Below are 22,162 nucleotides of genomic sequence, written 5' to 3' on the forward strand. Positions count from 1 at the left end.
GCGAGAGGTATAGGCCACAACTTTCTTCTCTTGCATCAACACTGCACCAAGACCTTGAAGGGAAGCATCACAGAAGACCTCGAACGGTTTGGATTCATCAGGAGGAGTCAGAACTGGAGCAGTGACTAACTTCTCTTTCAGGGTGTTGAAAGCGATGTCACATTCAGGCAACCAGACATACTTCACATGCTTCTGGAGAAGGTTGGAAAGAGGCTTCGTGATCTTTGAGAAGTTCTCAATGAACCTTCGACAATAGCTTGCGAGCCCAAGGAAGCTGCGGAGTTGCTTCACGTTCTGAGGTGGTTCCCAATTCACAATTGCAGACACCTTCTCAAGATTAACAGCTATGCCTTTGGCGGAGATGATATGCCCAAGGTAGAGAACCTCATTGAGCCAAAACTCGCACTTTGAAAACTTCGCATAGAACGGATGTTCTCTGAGTTTATCCAGCACCAATCTCAAATGCTTGGCATGATCCTCCTTGTTCTTGGAAAAGACCAGAATGTCATCGAGGTAGACCAAGACGAAGTCATTTGTGTAGGCGTTGAAGATGAAGTTCATCATGCGGGGGAATGTTGGAGGAGCATTGACAAGGCTGAAAGACATGACAGTGTATTCATATGAACCATAGCTTGTTCTGAATGCTGTCTTGGGGATATCTTCTTCACGAATGTGAATCTGATGATAGCCCATACGGAGATCAAGCTTGGAGAAAACTTGAGCACCTTTGAGATGTTCAAAAAGCTCATTGATGTTGGGAAGTGGGTACTTGTTCTTTATGGTCTTCTTGTTCAATGGACGGTAGTCGACACAAAGTCGGTCCGTTCCATCCTTCTTTTGACGAAAAGAACACCACAACCCCATGGAAAAGAACTTGGTCGGATGAGACCCATACGCTCTTGAATATCGAGTTGTTTCTTCAGCTCCTTCAACTCTTCAGGTCCAAGCTTGTAAGGACGTTTGCAAACAGGTTCCGTGTCAGGCTCAAGATCGATGACGAATTCAACTGGCCGGTGCGGAGGCATTCCTGGAAGCTCTTCTGGAAAGATGTCTTGATATTCGCAAACGACTGGAATCTGGGAGATGGCATCCAGCTCGCCCTTCTCATTGAGAGAAAACAGTCGAATGGTATCATCACGAGCAGCAAAGACGATTACATCCTCAGACGAATGTGTCAATTGAATCTGTCTGGCAGCACAATCAAGCTGAGCCTTGTGCTTAGAAAGCCAGTCCATTCCGAGAATAAGATCAATATCCAAGTCACCATGGACCATTAGAGAAGCCAGAAACTTGAAGTCGCCCATCATGATAGAAACATCCGGGACTATCATGGTGGCCCTCATATACTTGGCCAGAGAAACCACTCCCATAGGTTTACCCAACATTTCGGAAACGAAGTCATGCTTTGAAACAAATGATCTTGACATGAAACAATGTGATGCACCAGTATCAAAAAGGACTTTTGCAGGAGTAGAGTTAACTGGAAAGTTACCCATAATCACATCTGACGAGTCCTCTGCCTGAGCTGCGTTCATCAGGTTGACCTTTGCGAACTTGGGGTTATGCTTGACCACTGCGGTGCTGGCAGATCTCACAGGAGGAGGAGGAGGAACACGCCTCTTGATGAGGACATCAATACCATTGTTACACCCACAGCCCCTACTGTTACATATACTGGACCAATTACTAGAGCTCACGCACGCCAATTAAATTACCAGGTACTTTCGTTTCTTGGTAATGATTCTAATGTTCATGAGATTATGATGCTGCCTAAATTGGATACATTTGTTTTGCTTACAAATGAAGGTCCTAGCTTGGAGAAGGATGAACATTGGAGCAAGAACACGAATGGAGTTGATGGCATGCGCAAGGGGATCAAGAACGGAGTTACAAGTGATGATTTCAGGACTTTGAAGCCGCCATAAGGAGTGCATGAAGCCTTGGACGAAATATACAAGATGCCACTTCATAATATTCGTCCATAGGCTATTCTAGGTGCTGCGTCACCTTATTAATGGGCCAGGCCCATGTAATTTCGAAATACTTAAGTATAGTCTATTTTTAGAGTCCGTATGTGTGGGGAAACAAGAGTTAGGGTTGGTTTCGGACCCCACCCTCAAGGGCCACGAAATTCCCCTCTCTTCCTCCATATATACAGCCCTTAGGGCGTCGTTTAGACTTGGGTTTTGTTTAGATTAAAAGTTTGCCATAGCTGCAACTTCGCGTACTTTGTTTGTGTCCAACGACCAGACCAAGACGTCACAGAACCCCACCTTGATCAATAAAGCTTTCATCTTATATTCGCAATATCCAGATTGCAATCTCAGCTTCTTGCTTGTTCTTCGTTTGCTCGCAGGAAACAGGCCCTCGTGGTCAGGTTGATCGTGCTCCGGCGTGGTCAATAACCCCTCGGAAGTTGGTTTAGCGATTGCTAAGGCGCGACGTCTCGCACGTTCGTAGTCGGATCGTCAAGGTCGACTCCCACAGAAAACGATAGCCACCATCTCATCAAAACATCGGGACACCTTTGCCTCTATCAAGTGGTATCAGATTTCCAGGTTGCTCGGTGAGATTTTACAGTTTTTCGTAGATTAGATTGAGTCTGTTCTTCATACCTACAGTCCACGAAAAAGCCACAAAAAAAAAATTAGGGTTAGTTCATCATATCCGAACCAATCTGAGCCTTTGCATAATCTTTTTAGGGTTTTTGCTTTGTTGAATTTGCGGTTGCATCGTCGTGTCAAGTTGCTGGTCTTAGAGTCTAGTCTTTTAGAGTTTCGAGTTCTGGTCATAAGTTGTCACGCCGCCGCCGCACCATCATCATCGCCCATCTACCACTTTTGCTTATCCGCCACCGCTTTGAATCCATATCCATATACCACCACCAATCCGTATCCATATACCACCACCAATCTGTATTCATATACCACCACCGCTACCATATACCACCACCGCTGCCATATACCACAACCATATATCCACCACCAATCCGAGTTCTTCTCATATTAGGTTTGTTCTTGAGATCAATCTCAATTCCGATCCGTGTTTCCTTGCCTGCGTAGGTCTCGGAAAAAAAAAAAAAAAAAAAGAGTCTGGAGACCCCCGGGCAGTTTTTAGGCCAAAATTTTCTCGGGCAAAATTTTTTTTCCCTATCCTATTTTTAGGCTTTTCTGAGTCTTTTGAGCCACGTGCCATCATAGTGATTTTTTGTCGCACTTTTTCGTCGTCGCTGCCCTGATTTCCGAAAAAAAAAGTGGAAAAAAAATTTTCGTGCCCATATTATCAGTTTGACGAGGGAAGAGTTTTGAGACACTCGCCATTATAGTAATTTTTCGCAAAAAAAAAAGAGAGGAGCGCAAAAAAAAAGAGGAGCGCAAAAAAAAAAAGGAGCGCAAAAAAAAAAGCGAAAAAAAAAAGTTCCAGAGTGTGCTTTTCCCTTATTTACGTGCAGCGCCGTGATTTTGTTAGTGTTCTAGGCTCGCGTCTCTAGCACGGTCTAGCCTAGGACCAGCACAGTACCGTCGTTGAGCGTTTATTCAACTTTGCATCTCTGAATTGATTATTGCTGACCCTTTTTGCTACCATACTATAAGCCTTCCCAGCTCCACATACCTCTACGTCGTGCGTTTGACTCTCCCTGGCAATCGCTCTATCCAAGCTTTTGAGAGTTTTGACTACAACGGTTGCCGATCACCGCCTGTTGCTGGGTAAGAACTGGTAAGAATTTGAGATTTGCTTGACGGATTTGTGACACCCGCCACCACCACCTCTTGTTAGTATTCTGTAGGATCATATTCTTGTGTGTTTTCTATTGTTGCTAACCATGGCAGGATCACAAGCCGACGAGACTGACTGGGAGAACATGACGAATCAGGAGTTGCATGATAAATTTCAGCAAATGATGAATGGACAGGTGCAGGATGTGCTAAACAGATTTGAAGAGGCCATGGAGAAGATAGATGACATGGAGAAGACGTTCGAAACAAAGCTCGATGACAGGTTTAGTGAATTGCTCGCGCGTCTTCCACCACCACCACCGGCTGCACCTAACGCACCTCTACAACAACAACAACGACGACTACCTACACATCGTGAAACAGCCCTCCGCCGAGCGAGCCGTCTCCCTCTTGCACCTGGCCAAACTGTTGGTGCTGCTGTTGCTACTTCTGTGGCTCCTGCTGCTGATGCGGAGGAGGGTGATTTTGCTGGCGATTACGAGGATGAGGTTGATCAAAATCAGAACTACGTGCCACCACCAGCACAGCAACCATCAGGTCGTCCACATGCAAATAATGGCAATGGTAGGGCTCACGCTCAGGTACGAGATCATGACCATCTCCCTAAACTTAAATTGAATATTCCACCATTTGAGGGTAGATATGTTCCTGATATATATCTTACTTGGGAGTTAGAAACTGAACAACGATTTACATGTTTACAATATCCCGAGGAGAGACGTGTTCCTGCTGCTGTTTGTGCATTCACTAGTTTTGCATGTGTTTGGTGGTCTGAGCATTGTAGATTATATCCCATTCCTGCTACTTGGGCTGCTTTGAAAACTGCTATGCGTACTCGTTGGGTTCCACCATATTATCAACGTGAATTACTTCAAAAATTGCAGCGCTTAAGACAGGGAAAAAATTCTGTAGAAGAATATTATCAGGAATTACAAACTGGCATGATTAGATGTGGTATTGTTGAGGAGAATGAAGCTATGCTTGCACGTTTTATGGGTGGATTAAATAGAGAGATTCAGACGATTCTAGAGTATAAGGAGTATACTAATATCACTCGTTTATTCCATCTTGCTTGTAAAGCTGAACGTGAAGTGCAGGATCGACAGGCATTGGCGCGGACTAACTTTTCTGCAGGTCGACCTTCTTCATGGACACCACGTGCATCATCTACTTCCACACGTTCTGCTTCACCGGCGCCTCCGTCGGCTGCCACCTCCAACCGTGATACAATAAAGCAGGCACAATCACCACTATCTGCCAAGAGCACACCTTCTGGGCCTGCAAAGAGCTCTTCTTCATCCATGGCATCAACAGGGCAGACACATGATATTATTTGTCGACGTTGCAAGGGTGGAGGTCATTATGCGAGAGAATGCCCATCTAAGCGTGTGATGATTGTTACTGAGGATGGTGGGTATGAGTCCGCTAGTGACTATGATGAGGAGACTTTGGCTCTTATTACACGTGACGAACACGGTGGAGACGATTCTGATCATGAGACGCAATACATGGCTCCTGAAGATGCTGACAGGTATGAATGTTTAGTTGCTCAACGTGTTTTGAGTGTGCAGGTTACACAAGCTGAGCAAAATCAGAGGCATAATTTGTTCCATACAAAGGGAGTTGTGAAGGAACGTTCTGTTCGCGTGATCATAGATGGAGGGAGTTGCAACAACTTGGCTAGCATCGAGATGGTGGAGAAGCTATCTCTCACCACAAGACCACATCCACATCCTTACTACATCCAATGGTTCAACAACAGCGGCAAGGTTAAGGTAACACGTACTGTTCGTGTGCATTTTAGTATCTCTACATATGCTGATTATGTTGATTGTGATGTGGTACCTATGCAAGCATGTTCCTTATTACTTGGTAGACCATGGCAATTTGATAAAAATTCTATTCACCATGGTAGAAACAATCAGTATACTCTTGTTCATAAGGATAAAAATATTACTTTGCTTCCTATGACTCCTGATTCCATTTTGAAAGATGATATTAATAGAGCTAATAAAGCAAAACAGGAGAAAACTAAGAGTGAAAATCAGATTGTGGCAAAAGAATTTGAGCAACAAATGCAGCCTAATAATAATAAACAATCTAGTGTTGCTTCTGAAATTAAATTGAAAAGTGCATGTTTACTTGCCACCAAATCTGATATTGATGATCTAGATTTTAGCAAATCTGTTTGCTATGCTTTTGTGTGCAAAGAGGCATTATTTTCATTCGAGGACGCGCCTTCCTCTTTGCCTCCTGCTGTCACTAACATTTTGCAGGAGTTCGCCGACGTCTTTCCACAAGACGTGCCACCGGGATTACCACCTATTCGCGGGATTGAGCATCAAATTGACTTAATTCCCGGTGCATCATTACCCAACCGTGCACCATACCGTACCAATCCAGAGGAGACGAAGGAGATTATGCGTCAAGTACAAGAACTGCTCGACAAAGGTTATATACGCGAATCCCTTAGTCCTTGTGCTGTTCCTATCATTTTAGTGCCGAAAAAGGATGGTACGTCGCGTATGTGCGTTGATTGTAGAGGCATTAATAATATTACTATTCGTTATCGTCATCCTATTCCTAGGCTAGATGATATGCTTGATGAATTGAGTGGCTCTACAATATTCTCCAAAGTTGATTTGCGTAGTGGTTACCATCAAATTCGTATGAAATTGGGAGATGAATGGAAAACAGCATTTAAAACTAAGTTTGGATTATATGAGTGGTTAGTCATGCCTTTTGGGTTAACTAATGCACCTAGTACTTTCATGAGGTTAATGAACGAAGTTTTACGTGCCTTCATTGGACGATTTGTGGTAGTTTACTTTGATGACATATTGATTTATAGCAAATCTTTGGAGGACCATTTGGAACATTTACGTGCTGTTTTTATTGCTCTACGTGATGCACGTTTGTTTGGTAACCTTGGAAAGTGCACCTTTTGCACCGACCGAGTATCTTTTCTTGGCTATGTTGTTACTCCACAGGGAATTGAAGTTGATAAAGCCAAGATTGAAGCTATTGAGAGTTGGCCGCAGCCCAAAACGGTCACACAAGTGAGGAGTTTCCTTGGCCTCGCTGGTTTCTATAGGCGTTTTGTGAGAGATTTCAGCACCATTGCTGCACCTCTCAACGAGCTTACAAAGAAGGATGTACCTTTTGTTTGGGGTACCGCACAGGAAGAAGCCTTCACGGTATTGAAAGATAAGTTAACACATGCTCCTTTACTCCAACTTCCTAATTTCAATAAGACTTTTGAGCTTGAATGTGATGCTAGTGGAATTGGATTAGGAGGTGTGTTATTACAAGATGGAAAACCTGTTGCATACTTTTCTGAAAAATTGAGTGGGCCTAGTCTGAACTATTCTACTTATGATAAAGAATTATATGCTCTTGTTCGGACCTTAGAAACATGGCAACATTATTTATGGCCCAAGGAATTTGTTATACATTCTGATCATGAATCTTTGAAACACATTAAAAGTCAAGCAAAACTGAACCGTAGACATGCTAAATGGGTTGAATTCATTGAGACTTTCCCTTATGTCATTAAACACAAGAAGGGTAAAGAAAATGTTATTGCTGATGCCTTGTCTCGTCGTTATACTATGCTTTCACAACTTGACTTTAAAATATTTGGTTTGGAGACCATCAAGGATCAATATGTTAATGATGCTGAATTTAAAGATGTATTGCAGAATTGTAAGGAAGGGAGAACTTGGAACAAGTTCGTTCTTAACGATGGATTTGTGTTTCGTGCTAACAAGCTATGCATTCCAGCTAGCTCCGTTCGTCTTTTGTTATTGCAGGAGGCGCATGGAGGAGGATTAATGGGACACTTTGGCGTCAAGAAGACGGAGGATATACTTGCTACACATTTCTTTTGGCCAAAGATGAGACGGGATGTTGAGCGTTTTGTTGCTCGCTGCACTACCTGTCAAAGAGCTAAGTCACGACTCAATCCTCATGGTTTATATATGCCTTTGCCTGTACCTAGTGTTCCTTGGGAGGATATATCTATGGACTTTGTTTTAGGTTTACCTCGAACAAAGAAGGGGAGGGATAGCATATTTGTTGTCGTGGATAGGTTCTCGAAAATGGCACACTTTATACCATGTCATAAAAGTGATGATGCTGTTAATGTTGCTGATTTGTTCTTTCGTGAAATTATTCGCTTACATGGTGTGCCAAATACTATTGTTTCAGATCGTGATACTAAATTTCTTAGCCACTTTTGGAGATGTTTATGGGCTAAGTTGGGGACTAAGCTGCTTTTTAGTACTACTTGTCACCCCCAAACTGATGGACAAACTGAAGTAGTCAATAGAACATTGTCTACTATGCTTAGGGCTGTTTTGAAGAATAACAAGAAAATGTGGGAAGAATGCTTGCCTCATATTGAATTTGCTTATAATCGTTCATTGCATTCTACTACTAAGATGTGCCCTTTTGAAATTGTGTATGGTTTCCTACCTCGTGCACCTATTGATTTGTTGCCTCTTCCATCTTCGGAGAAGGTTAATTTTGATGCTAAAGAACATTCTGAATTGATTTTAAAAATGCATGAGTTAACTAAGGAAAACATTGAGCGTATGAATGCTAAATATAAACTTGCTGGAGATAAGGGTAGAAAACATGTTGTGTTTGCACCTGGAGATCTTGTTTGGTTACATTTGCGTAAAGATAGATTTCCTAATCTGCGCAAATCAAAGCTAATGCCACGTGCTGATGGTCCTTTTAAGGTTTTAGAGAAAATAAATGATAATGCATATAAACTTGAGCTACCTGCAGATTTTGGGGTTAGTCCCACTTTTAACATTGCAGATTTGAAGCCTTATTTGGGTGAGGAAGATGAGCTTCCGTCGAGGACGACTTCATTTCAAGAAGGGGAGGATGATGAGGACATCAATACCATTGTTACACCCACAGCCCCTACTGTTACATATACTGGACCAATTACTAGAGCTCACGCACGCCAATTAAATTACCAGGTACTTTCGTTTCTTGGTAATGATTCTAATGTTCATGAGATTATGATGCTGCCTAAATTGGATACATTTGTTTTGCTTACAAATGAAGGTCCTAGCTTGGAGAAGGATGAACATTGGAGCAAGAACACGAATGGAGTTGATGGCATGCGCAAGGGGATCAAGAACGGAGTTACAAGTGATGATTTCAGGACTTTGAAGCCGCCATAAGGAGTGCATGAAGCCTTGGACGAAATATACAAGATGCCACTTCATAATATTCGTCCATAGGCTATTCTAGGTGCTGCGTCACCTTATTAATGGGCCAGGCCCATGTAATTTCGAAATACTTAAGTATAGTCTATTTTTAGAGTCCGTATGTGTGGGGAAACAAGAGTTAGGGTTGGTTTCGGACCCCACCCTCAAGGGCCACGAAATTCCCCTCTCTTCCTCCATATATACAGCCCTTAGGGCGTCGTTTAGACTTGGGTTTTGTTTAGATTAAAAGTTTGCCATAGCTGCAACTTCGCGTACTTTGTTTGTGTCCAACGACCAGACCAAGACGTCACAGAACCCCACCTTGATCAATAAAGCTTTCATCTTATATTCGCAATATCCAGATTGCAATCTCAGCTTCTTGCTTGTTCTTCGTTTGCTCGCAGGAAACAGGCCCTCGTGGTCAGGTTGATCGTGCTCCGGCGTGGTCAATAACCCCTCGGAAGTTGGTTTAGCGATTGCTAAGGCGCGATGTCTCGCACGTTCGTAGTCGGATCGTCAAGGTCGACTCCCACAGAAAACGATAGCCACCATCTCATCGAAACATCGGGACACCTTTGCCTCTATCACCTCTGATTGAAGCATTTGTTGGCATAGTGACCCTTCTGCTGACACTTGTTGCACGTAACCTCCGAGAGCGGACAGTGATACGGAGCACTTGATCTTGGAGCATGAGACGAAGTCTTGTTCTGAAAGCCTGGGTTGGCTGGGTGGGAAGATCCATTGCCACCTTTGCTCTTCTGCTGATAAGGCAGACGGAACAGAGGAGGAGGAGGCAACCAATACTTTTGCTGCTTAGTTACCACTTGAGTTGAGGAAGAACGAGTTGCATCTCTGACTCGCTTCTTGGAAGCATCGCACTTGAGCTAAGCAGTCTCTTGTTTTAGTGCCATGTTGTAGAATTCATCGTACTTCTGCGGCTCAAAAAGCACAAGAGCTAGTTGAAGATCTTCTCTGAGGCCACCTCTGAACTGATAGATCATGCTCTTCTCGTCAGGGACGTCTTGCTTAGCGAAATGAGCGAGCTTCTGGAACATGATGTTATACTGGTAAACAGACAAGCTGCCTTGCTTCAGATTGCGGAACTCCTCACGCTTGCTCTCAACAACACTCTGAGGAATGTGGTGAGCTTTGAAGTCTTGACGGAATTCATCCCAGGTAATCACACGACCTCCTCTGGAATCTTTGTATTGCTGATACCACTCTGCAGCTTGGTCTCTGAGTTGGAACGAGGCAAACTTGACAAAGTCCTCAGGCCTGACGTTGCTGCACTCGAAATGCTTGCAGATATCCACGAGCCAATCATCAGCGTTTGTTGCCTCAACACAGTTACTGAAGGTCTTTTGCTGGTTTGCGAGGAACTGGTTGAGTGTAGCAAACTGATTCTGATTGTTGCCATGGCCTTGATTCCCTTGGTTGCGCTCTTGCAAGAGTTGCATGATCAGCTGTGTGTTGGCATTGCTAGCGGCCATCACAGCTTGCCATGCCTCCAGAGGTGGAGGTGGTGGCGGCGGTTCAGGATTCTGACGCGTTGGAGGAGCCATCCTAAAGAGGGTGACATCCGTTAGCATCTTGACAGACATATATTCAAGCTGAATCAAATGGATCGAAATGCAACATATAGTCTTAACATCCGAACAAAATGAACGAATGAATTCCAATTGAAATGGTCACACTTCCATAAATTGCGAAGCCACTTAGATAGAGGTAGATGAATAAAACAACAAGGTACTGACAAGAACAAATACTTGGTGAGGATTACCCAATCACAAACCAAATATCTGCGGAATAAATACTAGAGTACATGAATTCCCACCTATGAAACTCCCGAAATTCTCCCGGTTATGCAATCAGGTGTTGGGGATACAGCGGAAGCATAATATCTCACCCAAAGCTAGCAAATCCTACGTCCATCTTTATCCATCCTTCAAAACATAACCAAGAAACCTTCGGAAATCATTTACCTCAACCTTCGAAAAGCATCCGTTATACGAGTTATGGCGATACTCCCGAACTCCTGCCCCAGTATTGGGTGGCGTCGAGGTTATCTCACCAACAACTGCATAAAAGAGATTTTCGATGTCGGCGAAACTCAGGTATTCCAGAATTGCAACGATAAAATTGTGACGACAACACCTCGAAGCTCAACTCCCCGGGACACTGCCACAACCCCTAAATGTCAGGAGGCACCAAGAACAATGTTCCCGTCACAAAACCGTCGAAACGATTCCAAGATACCCGTGTGATCCTAAATTTTTTTTGTGAAATTTGAGAAGAGAAGAGTCAAAAGTCTACGTCAGGATGCCTCACCAGAGCGACGAAGGGACTGAGGAGTAAAAAGAATCCTACTCTCCGATATATATAATCCTAAATGACTCAAAAAAAATTTCTAGACTCAACAACGCCAACGACTCGATCAAGCAGGGGGCTCCTAAGTCGGGGAAGGCTCTGATTACCAACTTGTAACGCCCACGATGCGGCTATATCTCCCACGTGTCGAAGCATGACTTAGAGGCATAACCGCATTGTAAGCAATGTCGCAAGTGGGGTAATCTTCACACAACCCATGTAATGAATAAGGAAAAGAGGTACATAGTTGGCTTACACTCGCCACGTCACACAATAGCATAAATATCATTACATTCATCCAGATACAATCAAGGTCCGACTACTGAACCAAAATAAAGAACAACCCCAAATGCAACAAAGTCCCCGATCGCCCCAACTGGGCACCACTACTGATCGTCTGGAAAGGAAACATAGTATCGTCCTGAGTCCTCATCGAACTCCCACTTAAGCTCAATCGAATCTCCTGGAGCGGTATCATCGGTCCCTGCATCTGGTTTCGGAAGTAATCTGTGAGTCACGGGGACTCGGCAATCTCACACCCTCGCGATCAAGACTATTTAAGCTTATAGGAAGGGTAAAAGGTATGAGGTGAGCTGCAGCAAGTACTAGCATATATGGTGGCTAACATACGCAAATGAGAGCGAGAAGAGAAAGCAAAGGCACGGTCGAGAAACTATGATCAAGAAGTGATCCTAGAACAACCTACTTTCAAGCATAACTCGAGACCGTGTTCTCTTCCCGGACTCCGCCATAAAGGGACCATCACGGCCACACACTCTGTTGATTCATTTACTTAAGTTAAGTTTCGGGTTTTCTACAACCGGACATTAACAAATTCCCATCTGCCCATAACCGTGGGCACGGCTTTCGAAAGTTCAAATCCATGCAGGGGTGTCCCAACTTAGCCCATCACAAGCTCTCACGGTCAACGAAGGATATTCCTTCTCCCAAGACAATCCGATCAGACTCGGAATCCCGGTTACAAGACATCTCGACAATGGTAAAACAAGTCCAGCAAGACCACCCGCTGTGCCGACAAATCCCGATAGGAGCTGCACATATCTCGTTCTCAGGGAACACCGGATAAGCTAAGCGTACGGGAGCCAACGTAACCCAAGTTGCCAAGGGACGGCCCCGCACGGTGCTCTAGGTTGGATCAACACTCAGAGGAGCACTGGCCCGGGGGTTTAAAATAAAGATGACCCTTGAGTACGTGAAACCCAAGGGAAAAAGGCTAGGTGGCGAATGGTAAAACCAAGGTTGGGCCATGCTGGAGGAGTTTTATTCAAGGCGAACTGTCAAGGGGTTCCCATTATAACCCAACCATGTATGGAACGCAAAATCAAGGAACATAACACCGGTATGACGGAAACTAGGGCGGCAAGAGTGGAACAAAACACCAGGCATAAGGCCGAGCCTTCCACCCTTTACCAAGTATATAGATGCATTAAAAATAGACAAGATATAATAATGATATCCCAACAATAAACATGTTCCAACAAGGAACAAACTCCAATCTTCACCTGCAACTAGCAATGTTATAAGAGGGGCTGAGCAAAGCGGTAACATAGCGGTTTGCTAGGACAAGGTGGGTTAGAGGTTTGACATGGCAATATGGGAGGCATGATAAGCAAGTGGTAGGTATCGTAGCATAGGCATAGCAAAAGAGCGAGCATGTAGCAAGCAAAGATAGAAGTGATTTCGAGGGTATGGTCATCTTGCCTGCAAAGTTCTCCGAGTTGACATTAGCTTGATCCTCGTAAGCATACTCAACGGGCTCCTCGATCACGTACTCGTATCCCTCTACCCAAAGCAAGAACACAAGCAAAGGGAGACACAATCAACCACGGTGCAATGCACAAGCAACATGATGCAAAACATGGCAAACATATGCGGGATGTGATATGCGATGCATATGCATGTTTCGGAAAGGAAAGATTGAACCTGGCCTCAACTTGGAAAACCAAGAGTGCCACTGGAAAGAGGAGTTGATTCCGGTCGAAATCGATATAAAGATCACCGGAATCGGATGCACGGCTTGCAAATGACAAGTAAAACAAATATGGCACCGATCTGCGATAAACAGCACGAGGCCATCTAAATGCATCAAGAACAACAAGCTACTGCACTCTAACATAGCAACAAAATACATGGCAGTGATCCACTCAATATGCTTGACAAAAGATGAACACTGAGCTACGGCTAATTCACTCAATAGCAGGTTCAAACAAGCATGGCAAAAGTGCAAAAGATATCAGGTTACAGACTTCGCGAAAATAACATGTCAGGAATTTAACATCAAGAAGCAATGTTTAGAGCAAGATAACAACATGCTACAGGAACATATCATGGCAAAGCAAGGCATGGCATGAAGCTACTCAAAGCATACAACAAAAGTCCCTTACTGACCATGAGCCAAAAGGGATCAGAAAATACAATGGCAACCATGTGAACATAGCAACTATCGTTAACAGATTTAGACTTGGTAGAAAACTGGAACATGGCAAAACAAATATTAAGTAGGCATGTTTACGAACTCGATGCACTCACCACAAGGCATTGCATGACAAACTAAGCATACACCCAGCAAGTAGACATGGCATAGAAGCTAAACATGGCAAGAACAACCTCATAGCATGCAAGGATCAACTATAACAAGCTCGGCAAAAATGCTTAACACGTAAACATTCTGCCAGGAACATTTTATAGCAAAAGTAGAGCTTGATTGAGTCAAGCTAGGGTGCTCCATAATTGCAAACAAAGACATGTATGGATAGAGCACAACAATATCTACAAAACATCCTTACTGATCATGCCCAAAAGAGGCATGGATCACTCTGTAGCAACAAGAATACATGGCATAAAAATATAATCAGAAAAATGACTTAGAAGATTTCTAAGTCCCTGAAATCAGCAACATTACGAGAGCTACTTTGCATGCTTGTGCTAGTCAGCACAGAGATCACAAAAATACATGGCATACACCCCTGTAAAGATGACATGGCATACTTCAAAACACATGTAGGGCTCAAGTTCATAGGAGGCACACATCAACCATGGCAAAAATGACAAATGTCCAAATACTGATAAGAATCTGAAACTAATATTGCATAGCTCTCTTGCAACAGCATTTAAGGCATCAAGATGGACTCAAATGAACATGGTACAATGGAATGAAATGAAGTACTCGTCGAGACGAACAATTTGATATGCTACACGCCCAAAACGGAGCCACGGATGCAAAGTTATGACATGATGAAGAATGCCAAAAATTACTGAAACGGAGGCAAAAAGTCAACCCAATCCAGATCTAGGGTTCCTCGCGGCACGCGAACCGAGGCCGGATCTTGAGCTCGCCGGAGCTCTCGCCGGAGATGACGAGGGGGGCAGCGGATCCGGCGACGACGAAGCCGGCGACGAGGCGGCGGACGGCGCGGTGGAGCAGGGCGGAGCGGCGACCCGGGCGGCGGAGGCGGCGGTCGTCGGCGGAGGGCAGCGGTCGCCGGCGGAGGGCGGCGGCCGGTGCAGAGGAGGAGGGAGGCACGGGCGGCGCGCGGAGGAGCCGGGCCGGGAGGGCCTCCCCTTGGCCCGAGCGGGCCGGCGAAGTGGGGCTCTCCCGCGGGACACGTGGCGGGCAGTGTGTGGCGGCGGCGGGGTTGTCCGACACGCGGAGGAAGAAGGGGGCTAGGGTTAGGGTGGAAATGACCCGAAATTTCGGGGAGGGGTGCCTTTTTATAGGTAGAAGGAGCTAGGAGGCTCCAAATTGAGCACGGTTTTCCGCCACGCGATCGTGATCGAACGACCTGGAAGATGGAGGGGGTTTAGGTGGGTTTTGGGTCACTTTGGAGAGGTGTTGGGCTGCAACACACACGAGGCCTTTACGGTTCCTCGGTTAACCGTTGAAGTATCAAACGAAGTCCAAATGACACGAAACTTGACAGGCGGTCTACCGGTAGTAAACCAAGGCCGCTTGACAAGTCTCGGTCCAATCCTAAAACGTTTAACACCCGCACACAAAAAGAGGTAAAAGAGGACACCGGAGGACATAGGAGCGCCGGAATGCAAAACGGACAACGGGGAAAAAGCTCAGATGCATGAGATGAACACGTATGCAAATGCGATGCACATGATGACATGATATGAAATGCATGACAAAGACAAAAACAACATGAAGACAAAAACCCGACAACGAGGAAATATCATAACTTAGTGCCGGAAATGGCAAGATTTGGAATACAAATATGGCAAGTTACATATGGGACGTTACATTGGTGTACTTTGTTTGAGATACAAAGGTGCCTTCCTTAGTTTGCTTGATTTGCAAACCGAGAAAGAATTTGAGTTCACTCATCATCGACATCTCAAACTTCTCCGACATTAGCTTTCCAAACTTTTCACTAAAATGAGGGTTAGTTGATCCAAATATAATATCATCGACATAAATTTGGCATACAAATAGTTCTCCATTAACCCTTTTAGTAAAAAGAGTAGAATCTATTTTTCCAATTTCAAAGCCTTTTTCAATAAGAAACTTGGTCAAGCATTTATACCATGCTCTAGGAGCTTGTTTAAGACCATAAAGAGCTTTGTGAAGTTTGTAAACATGATTAGGTTTCTTAGGATTGACAAATCCGGGAGGTTGCTTAACATAAACTTCCTCCTCTATTTCACCATTCAGAAAAGCACTTTTAATGTCCATTTGGTATAAGATGATATCATGATGATTAGCATAGGCAAGTAAGATGCGAATGGACTCAAGTCTAGCAACGGGGGCATATGTCTCACCATAGTCCATACCTTCGACTTGAGTGTAGCCTTGGGCGACTAGGCATGCTTTGTTGTAGACAACTTGACCATCTTCATCTTGCTTGTTGCGAAACACCCATTTGGTACCAATGATGTTGTGGTTGTTGTCAGGCTTTTCAACCAATGTCCACACTTGATTTCTCTCAAAGTTGTGTAGCTCTTCATGCATAGCGTTTATCCAATCTGGATCTTCCAATGCTTCTTCAACCTTCATAGTTTCAATGCGAGAGATGAATGAGTAATGTTCACAAAAGTTAGCTAAACGAGTTTTTGAGCGAGTGATTCTCCCGGTTTGGATATCATTGTAGATTTTCTTGACGGGATGATCTTTAGCAATTCTTGCTCGAACTCGTGAAAGCTTTTGCTTGCATCTTGGTTGAACATCTTCTTCATCTTGTTCTTCTTCTTGGCCTTCTTCATTGTTGACATTGTCATTCTCTTGTCGTGGTGGAGAAGGAGGTTGTTGGCGTTCCTCTTGATGCACTTCCTTGTTTTCTTCATCTTGATGTGTCCCACTTGTGGATGCTTTCGTATCAACTCTTGGTTCACCTTGTGATGTAGAAGCTTCCACTTGGACGGATGAGGTACTCTCCTTCACCTCCGTTGGACGAATCTTGCCAATAGACAAGTCTTGGATTGCTTCCGAAGGGTCTTTGTCTCCTACATCAATTGGCAATTGCTCTACTTGCGAGCCGTTAGATTCATCAAACTTCACATCTACCGTCTCTTCAACCTTTCGGGTGAAATTATTGTAGACACGGTATGTGTGAGAGTTTGAGCCATAACCAAGTAGAAAACCTTCATGAGACTTAGGAGAAAATTTAGGACGACGATGCTTATCAAGAATGTAGCACTTTGAGCCGAATACTCGAAAGTATCCAACCTGTGGTTTGTTACCGGTGAGGAGCTCGTATGCCGTCTTGCCGAGTAGCTTGTGAAGATACAAGCGATTTGTTGCATGACAAGCTGTCTCAACCGCTTCTGCCCAAAAGTGTTTTGGCGTCTTGTACTCATCAAGCATCGTTCTTGCCATTTCAATAAGAGTCCGGTTCTTCCTCTCAACGACTCCATTTTTTTGAGGTGTGTACATAGCCGAGAACTCATGTGAAATCCCTTCTTCGTCAAGAAAGGCATCCACATTTGCGTTCTTGAACTCCGTTCCGTTGTCGCTTCGAACCTTCTTGATCTTCACGTCAAATTGATTTTGGGCCTTCCTAGCGAAGTTTTTGAAAATCTTTTGGACCTGCGATTTGTCATCAAGAAAGAACACCCACGTAAATCTTGAAAAATCATCAACTATGACTAGTCCAAATGAGTTACCACCGAGACTCTTGTAGGCATTTGGACCAAAGAGATCCATGTGAAGTAGCTCGAGTGGTCTTCTCGTGGTCATGATGTTCTTTGCGCGATGACTTCCTCCAACTTGTTTCCCTGCCTGACAAGCACTACAAAGTCTATCCCTGTCAAATATAACATCTTTTACTCCAAGGATATGATCACCTTTAATAAGCTTGTCAAGGTTTCGCATACCAACATGACCTAATCGTCTATGACATAACCAACCTTTAGAAGATTTAGCAATTAAGCAAGTTCTAGGTTGAGCCTTTTTAGTGAAATCAACAATGTAAAGATCACCTCTACGTATTCCGGTAAAGACCATTTTACGATTGTCTCTACGAAACACTTGGCAATCTACTTCAGTGAATAAAACATTGAAACCGAAATCAGCAAGTCTAGATACTGAAAGTAAGTTGTACCCAAAAGATTCAACGAGCATGACATTTTGTATGGAGCTATCATGTGAGATGGCCACCTTACCGAGGCCAATCACCTTACCCTTTGAGTTATCACCAAAGGTGACATATTTTCGAGGGTCGTCGTTTTCAGCAAGCTCACGAAACATATCTTTATCTCCGGTCATATGATCAGTACATCCACTATCGAGAACCCATTACTTTCCTCCGGCCATGTAGCCGTGAAGATTTGCCATAAGACCAAAGTGTCTCATCGCATCATCAAGGTCATAGTCACTATCATCATCATCCTCATCAGAGTATCCATGTTCAACATCATCTTGTGATTGATCAGTTCCTAGAGAGGGTAATTCATTAGATAAATGATCATTTCTATAGTTATCTTTATGAATTCTAATAGCTCTGGAAATGATATTGCTAATGATTCCAACATCTCCTTTGGCACTCGTAAGATTAGTGAGCTCAAATAAGCAGTCACCAAAATTGGGATCATTGGAATTCATCTTAATCAAGACAATGGATTTATGGAGAATTTCATCTAGATCTTTTAAGGAATAATTTGGAAAGAGTTCCTCAAGAAATTTCCATATGGTGTAAGCACACTTAAGAGTAGGCAAACATCCAATCAAGTTTCTAGGCAAGCCTCTAGTGATAAGATTAACAGTTCTAAGGTTGCAGATCATGTAATAGACTCATCAAGGGTAGGATGCAAAGGATCAACATGAGGTGCACAAGGGCTAGCAATGTACTTGTTCAAATGATATTCATTGAAAATCTCAAGCATTTCATTTTTCCACTCATGAAAATATTCTCCATCAAGAATAGGCACTCTATGTCTAAGAATCCCCGAAGTAGACTCATCCATCTTTCTCCAATGGTGTTTAAACCAAGGCAATGGAGACCAAAGCTCTGATACCAATTGAAATGATCGAGAAGAGGTGTCTAGAGGGGGGTGATTAGACACTAGGTGCTAAAAGTTGCAGTTTTTAAATTCTTTAGGTTGAAGTGGATTTTTGGCACAAGTTTAACAAACACAATACATATCAAGAAAGCATGCAAAGAGTATATGAGCAGCGGAAAGTAAAGCATGCAACTTGTAAGAATGTAAAGAGAAGGGTTTGGAAGATTCAAACGCAATTGAAGACAAAGATGTTTTTGTCGTGGTTCCGATAGGTGGTGCTATCGTACATCCACGTTGATGGATACTTCAACCCACGAAGGGTAACGGCTGCGCGAGTCCACGGAGGGCTCCACCCACGAAGGGTCCATGAAGAAGCAACCTTGTCTATCCCACCATGACCATCGCCCACGAAGGACTTGCCTCACTAGCGGTAGATCTTCACGAAGTAGGCGATCCCCTTGCCCTTACAAACTCCTTGATTCAACTCCACAATCTTGTCGGAGGCTCCCAAGTGACACCTAGCCAATCTAGGAGACACCACTCTCCAAGAAGTAACAAATGGTGTGTTGATGATGAACTCCTTGCTCTTGTGCTTTAAATGATAGTCTCCCCAACACTCAATTCTCTCTCACAGGATATGAATTTGGTGGAAAGAAGATTTGAGTGGAAAGCAACTTGGGAAGGCTAGAGATCAAGATTCATATGGTAGGAATGGAATATCTTGGTCTCAACACAAGTGTAGGTGGTTCTCTCTCGGAAAATATAGGTTGGAAGTGTAGGTTTGTTCTGATGGCTCTCTCCATGAATGAAGAGGAGGTGGAGGGGTATATATAGCCTCCACACAAAATCTAACCGTTACACATAACTTTCCAAACTCGATGGGACCGAATGATTAAACTTGGTCGGACCGATTCAGCAAAGCTAGTGGCCGTTAGGGTTTTCGGTGGGACCGACATGCAACTCAGTAGGACCGATATGATTAGGGTTAGGGCATAACGTAATCTCATTAAGATCGACTACACAAACCCGATGAGACCAATTTTGGTAATAAGCTAACCAGAGAGTTGGTCAGGTAAACTCGGTGGGACCGATCGCTCATTTTGGTGAGACCGAAATGTTACAAAAGGGAACCAGAGAGTTTACATTGCAATTTCGGTGGGACCGATCGCAAGTTTGGTGAGACCGAAAGAATTGCAATAGGCAATAGAGAGTTTGCAATCCCATCTCGGTGAGACCGAGATCCCTATCGGTGAGACCGATTTGCCTAGGGTTTGTGGCAGTGGCTATGACATTTGAAACTCGGTGGCGTCGTATAGGAAGAATCGGTGGGGCTGAGTTTGACTTTTGGTTTAGGTCATATGTGGATGTGAGAAAGTAGTTGAGGGTTTGGAGCATATCACTAAGCATTTTGAGCAAGAACCTCATTAAGCAACACCTCATCCCTCCTTGATAGTATTGGCTTTTCCTATAGACTCAATGTGATCTTGGATCACCCAAATGGAAAATGTAGAGTCTTGAGCTTTGAGCTTGAGCCAATCCTTTGTCCTTAGCATCTTGAAGGGGTTTCACATCCTCTAGTCCATGCCACTTCACTGTTGAATTTATCTGAAACATACTAGATAAAAATGTTAGTCCAACAAGAGATATGTTGACATTAATTACCAAACCACCTAGGGAGCACTTGTGCTTTCAGGGGTGCCCCGACACCTAGCAGGGGAAGGGGAATGCTCGATATGACGCAATGCCGACGGCAGGCGCACTTGTCCATCGGACGGCGAGGGGCTCTATCGCCTGGTGCAGTCCCGCACTAGGTGGCCATGGCCCTTGCAACGGACGCACAGCGTCTGCTCCAGCACTTAGCCGAGATATGGCCCTCATCTCCATAATTGTAGCAGCACCCATGAAGGACTGTCAGGATGCGTATCTTCGGCGACTTCTTGGTAGGGAGTGGTCCACGGGTGAGCGGCGGCACGACAGGGATGGAGGGGTCCGGAACTCCTGCCTGATTTGGTCTGCCAGGCCGAAGGGCCAGCCACTGGGGGGCATGGAGGACCGCTGACACTACCTTGGATGATGGGGCCGAACACAAACCCAAGGCCGTCCGGGACGATGATGGTAGACCGGAGGGGTGGCCGAGGTGGGAGGAGGTGACCTCGAGGACGGCGAACCCCCCCTCCCCCCTCCCGAGGGAGAGACCCTGGACGCCATGGAGGGAAGGGGCTTGAGGATATGTATTGGCAGCAGCGGCTCATTGCTGTGCTCCCGCAATGATTCACGAGTACGCTTGCATCCTGGAGGTCAGGAATGGCGTCGCCAGCAACTGTGCTCTTCATTAACCCCTCAAGATCTGAGATGCACGTCGCCATCACATTGCTTGATTTCTTCCAGACGGTCTTTGGTCTGCGAACGAGCTAGGCGAAGAGCGCTGCCACATCGATCACATGCACAGGGGAACTGGTCGAGGGAGGCAGTCGTGGAAATGGCATGCCCGACTAAGGTTTTCCCAATCACATACCTCGGGATCCCTCTCTCTGATGCAAGACTGTGAAGGGAGGACTTGCAACCAATTCTTGACTGCCTTGCGAAGAGATTACGGGGATGGAAAGCCAAGCTGATTGCGTTGCCTGCTGAATCAAGTTGGTCAAGACAGTGCTTTCAGCGATGGCTATCTACTGGATCATGGCGACCACGCCACCAATATGGTTCCTTAAAATGATAATAAGCTGCGACGTGGATTCCTTTGGGCGGCGTACGAGTCATCTTCGACCGGCAAGTACCTTGTTAGCTGGAAGGAGGTCTGAAGACTGCGAGAGTTTGGCGGCCTGGATGTGCATGACCAACAGCGCCAAGGAGCCGCGTTGCGCGCCCGATGGTAGTGGACACGCTGGACCGATGACTCCAGGCCATGGCGAGAGTTGGTGCTGCCTCACGATCCGGCAGCCGATTGTATATTCCAAGCATCGACGGAGATAATCGTTGGCGACGGGAGGAAGACTAGTTTCTAGCGCTCGCACTAGGCGCACGGATGTCAGTCAGGAGACCGGTGGCCAAAGCTCTTCGCCCACTACAACGGACGCCGGCTCACACTCCGGACAACGCTTGAGGATAATACTTGGTTGAGCCATGTTAAGCCAAAGCCCAACGCAGCAGCGCTCCACCAGCTATGCGAGCTTTGAGAGTAGGCTGTGGGCATCACGCTCCGCGAGGGAACGCCGGACAACTTGCGCTAGAGGTGGACAACAGATGGCAAGTACACCACGGCTTCGACCTACCACAAAATGTTCCAAGGAGCCATCCCGACCAACGACAAGGAGATCATCTGGTCGACCAAGGTGGCACCGCGCGCCAAATCCTTCGCCTGAATCTTGC

The sequence above is a fragment of the Triticum urartu genome, chromosome 2A (assembly GCF_056163025.1).
Source record: "Triticum urartu cultivar PI428250 chromosome 2A, HENAU_Tu73, whole genome shotgun sequence".
Classification (NCBI taxonomy): domain Eukaryota; kingdom Viridiplantae; phylum Streptophyta; class Magnoliopsida; order Poales; family Poaceae; genus Triticum; species Triticum urartu.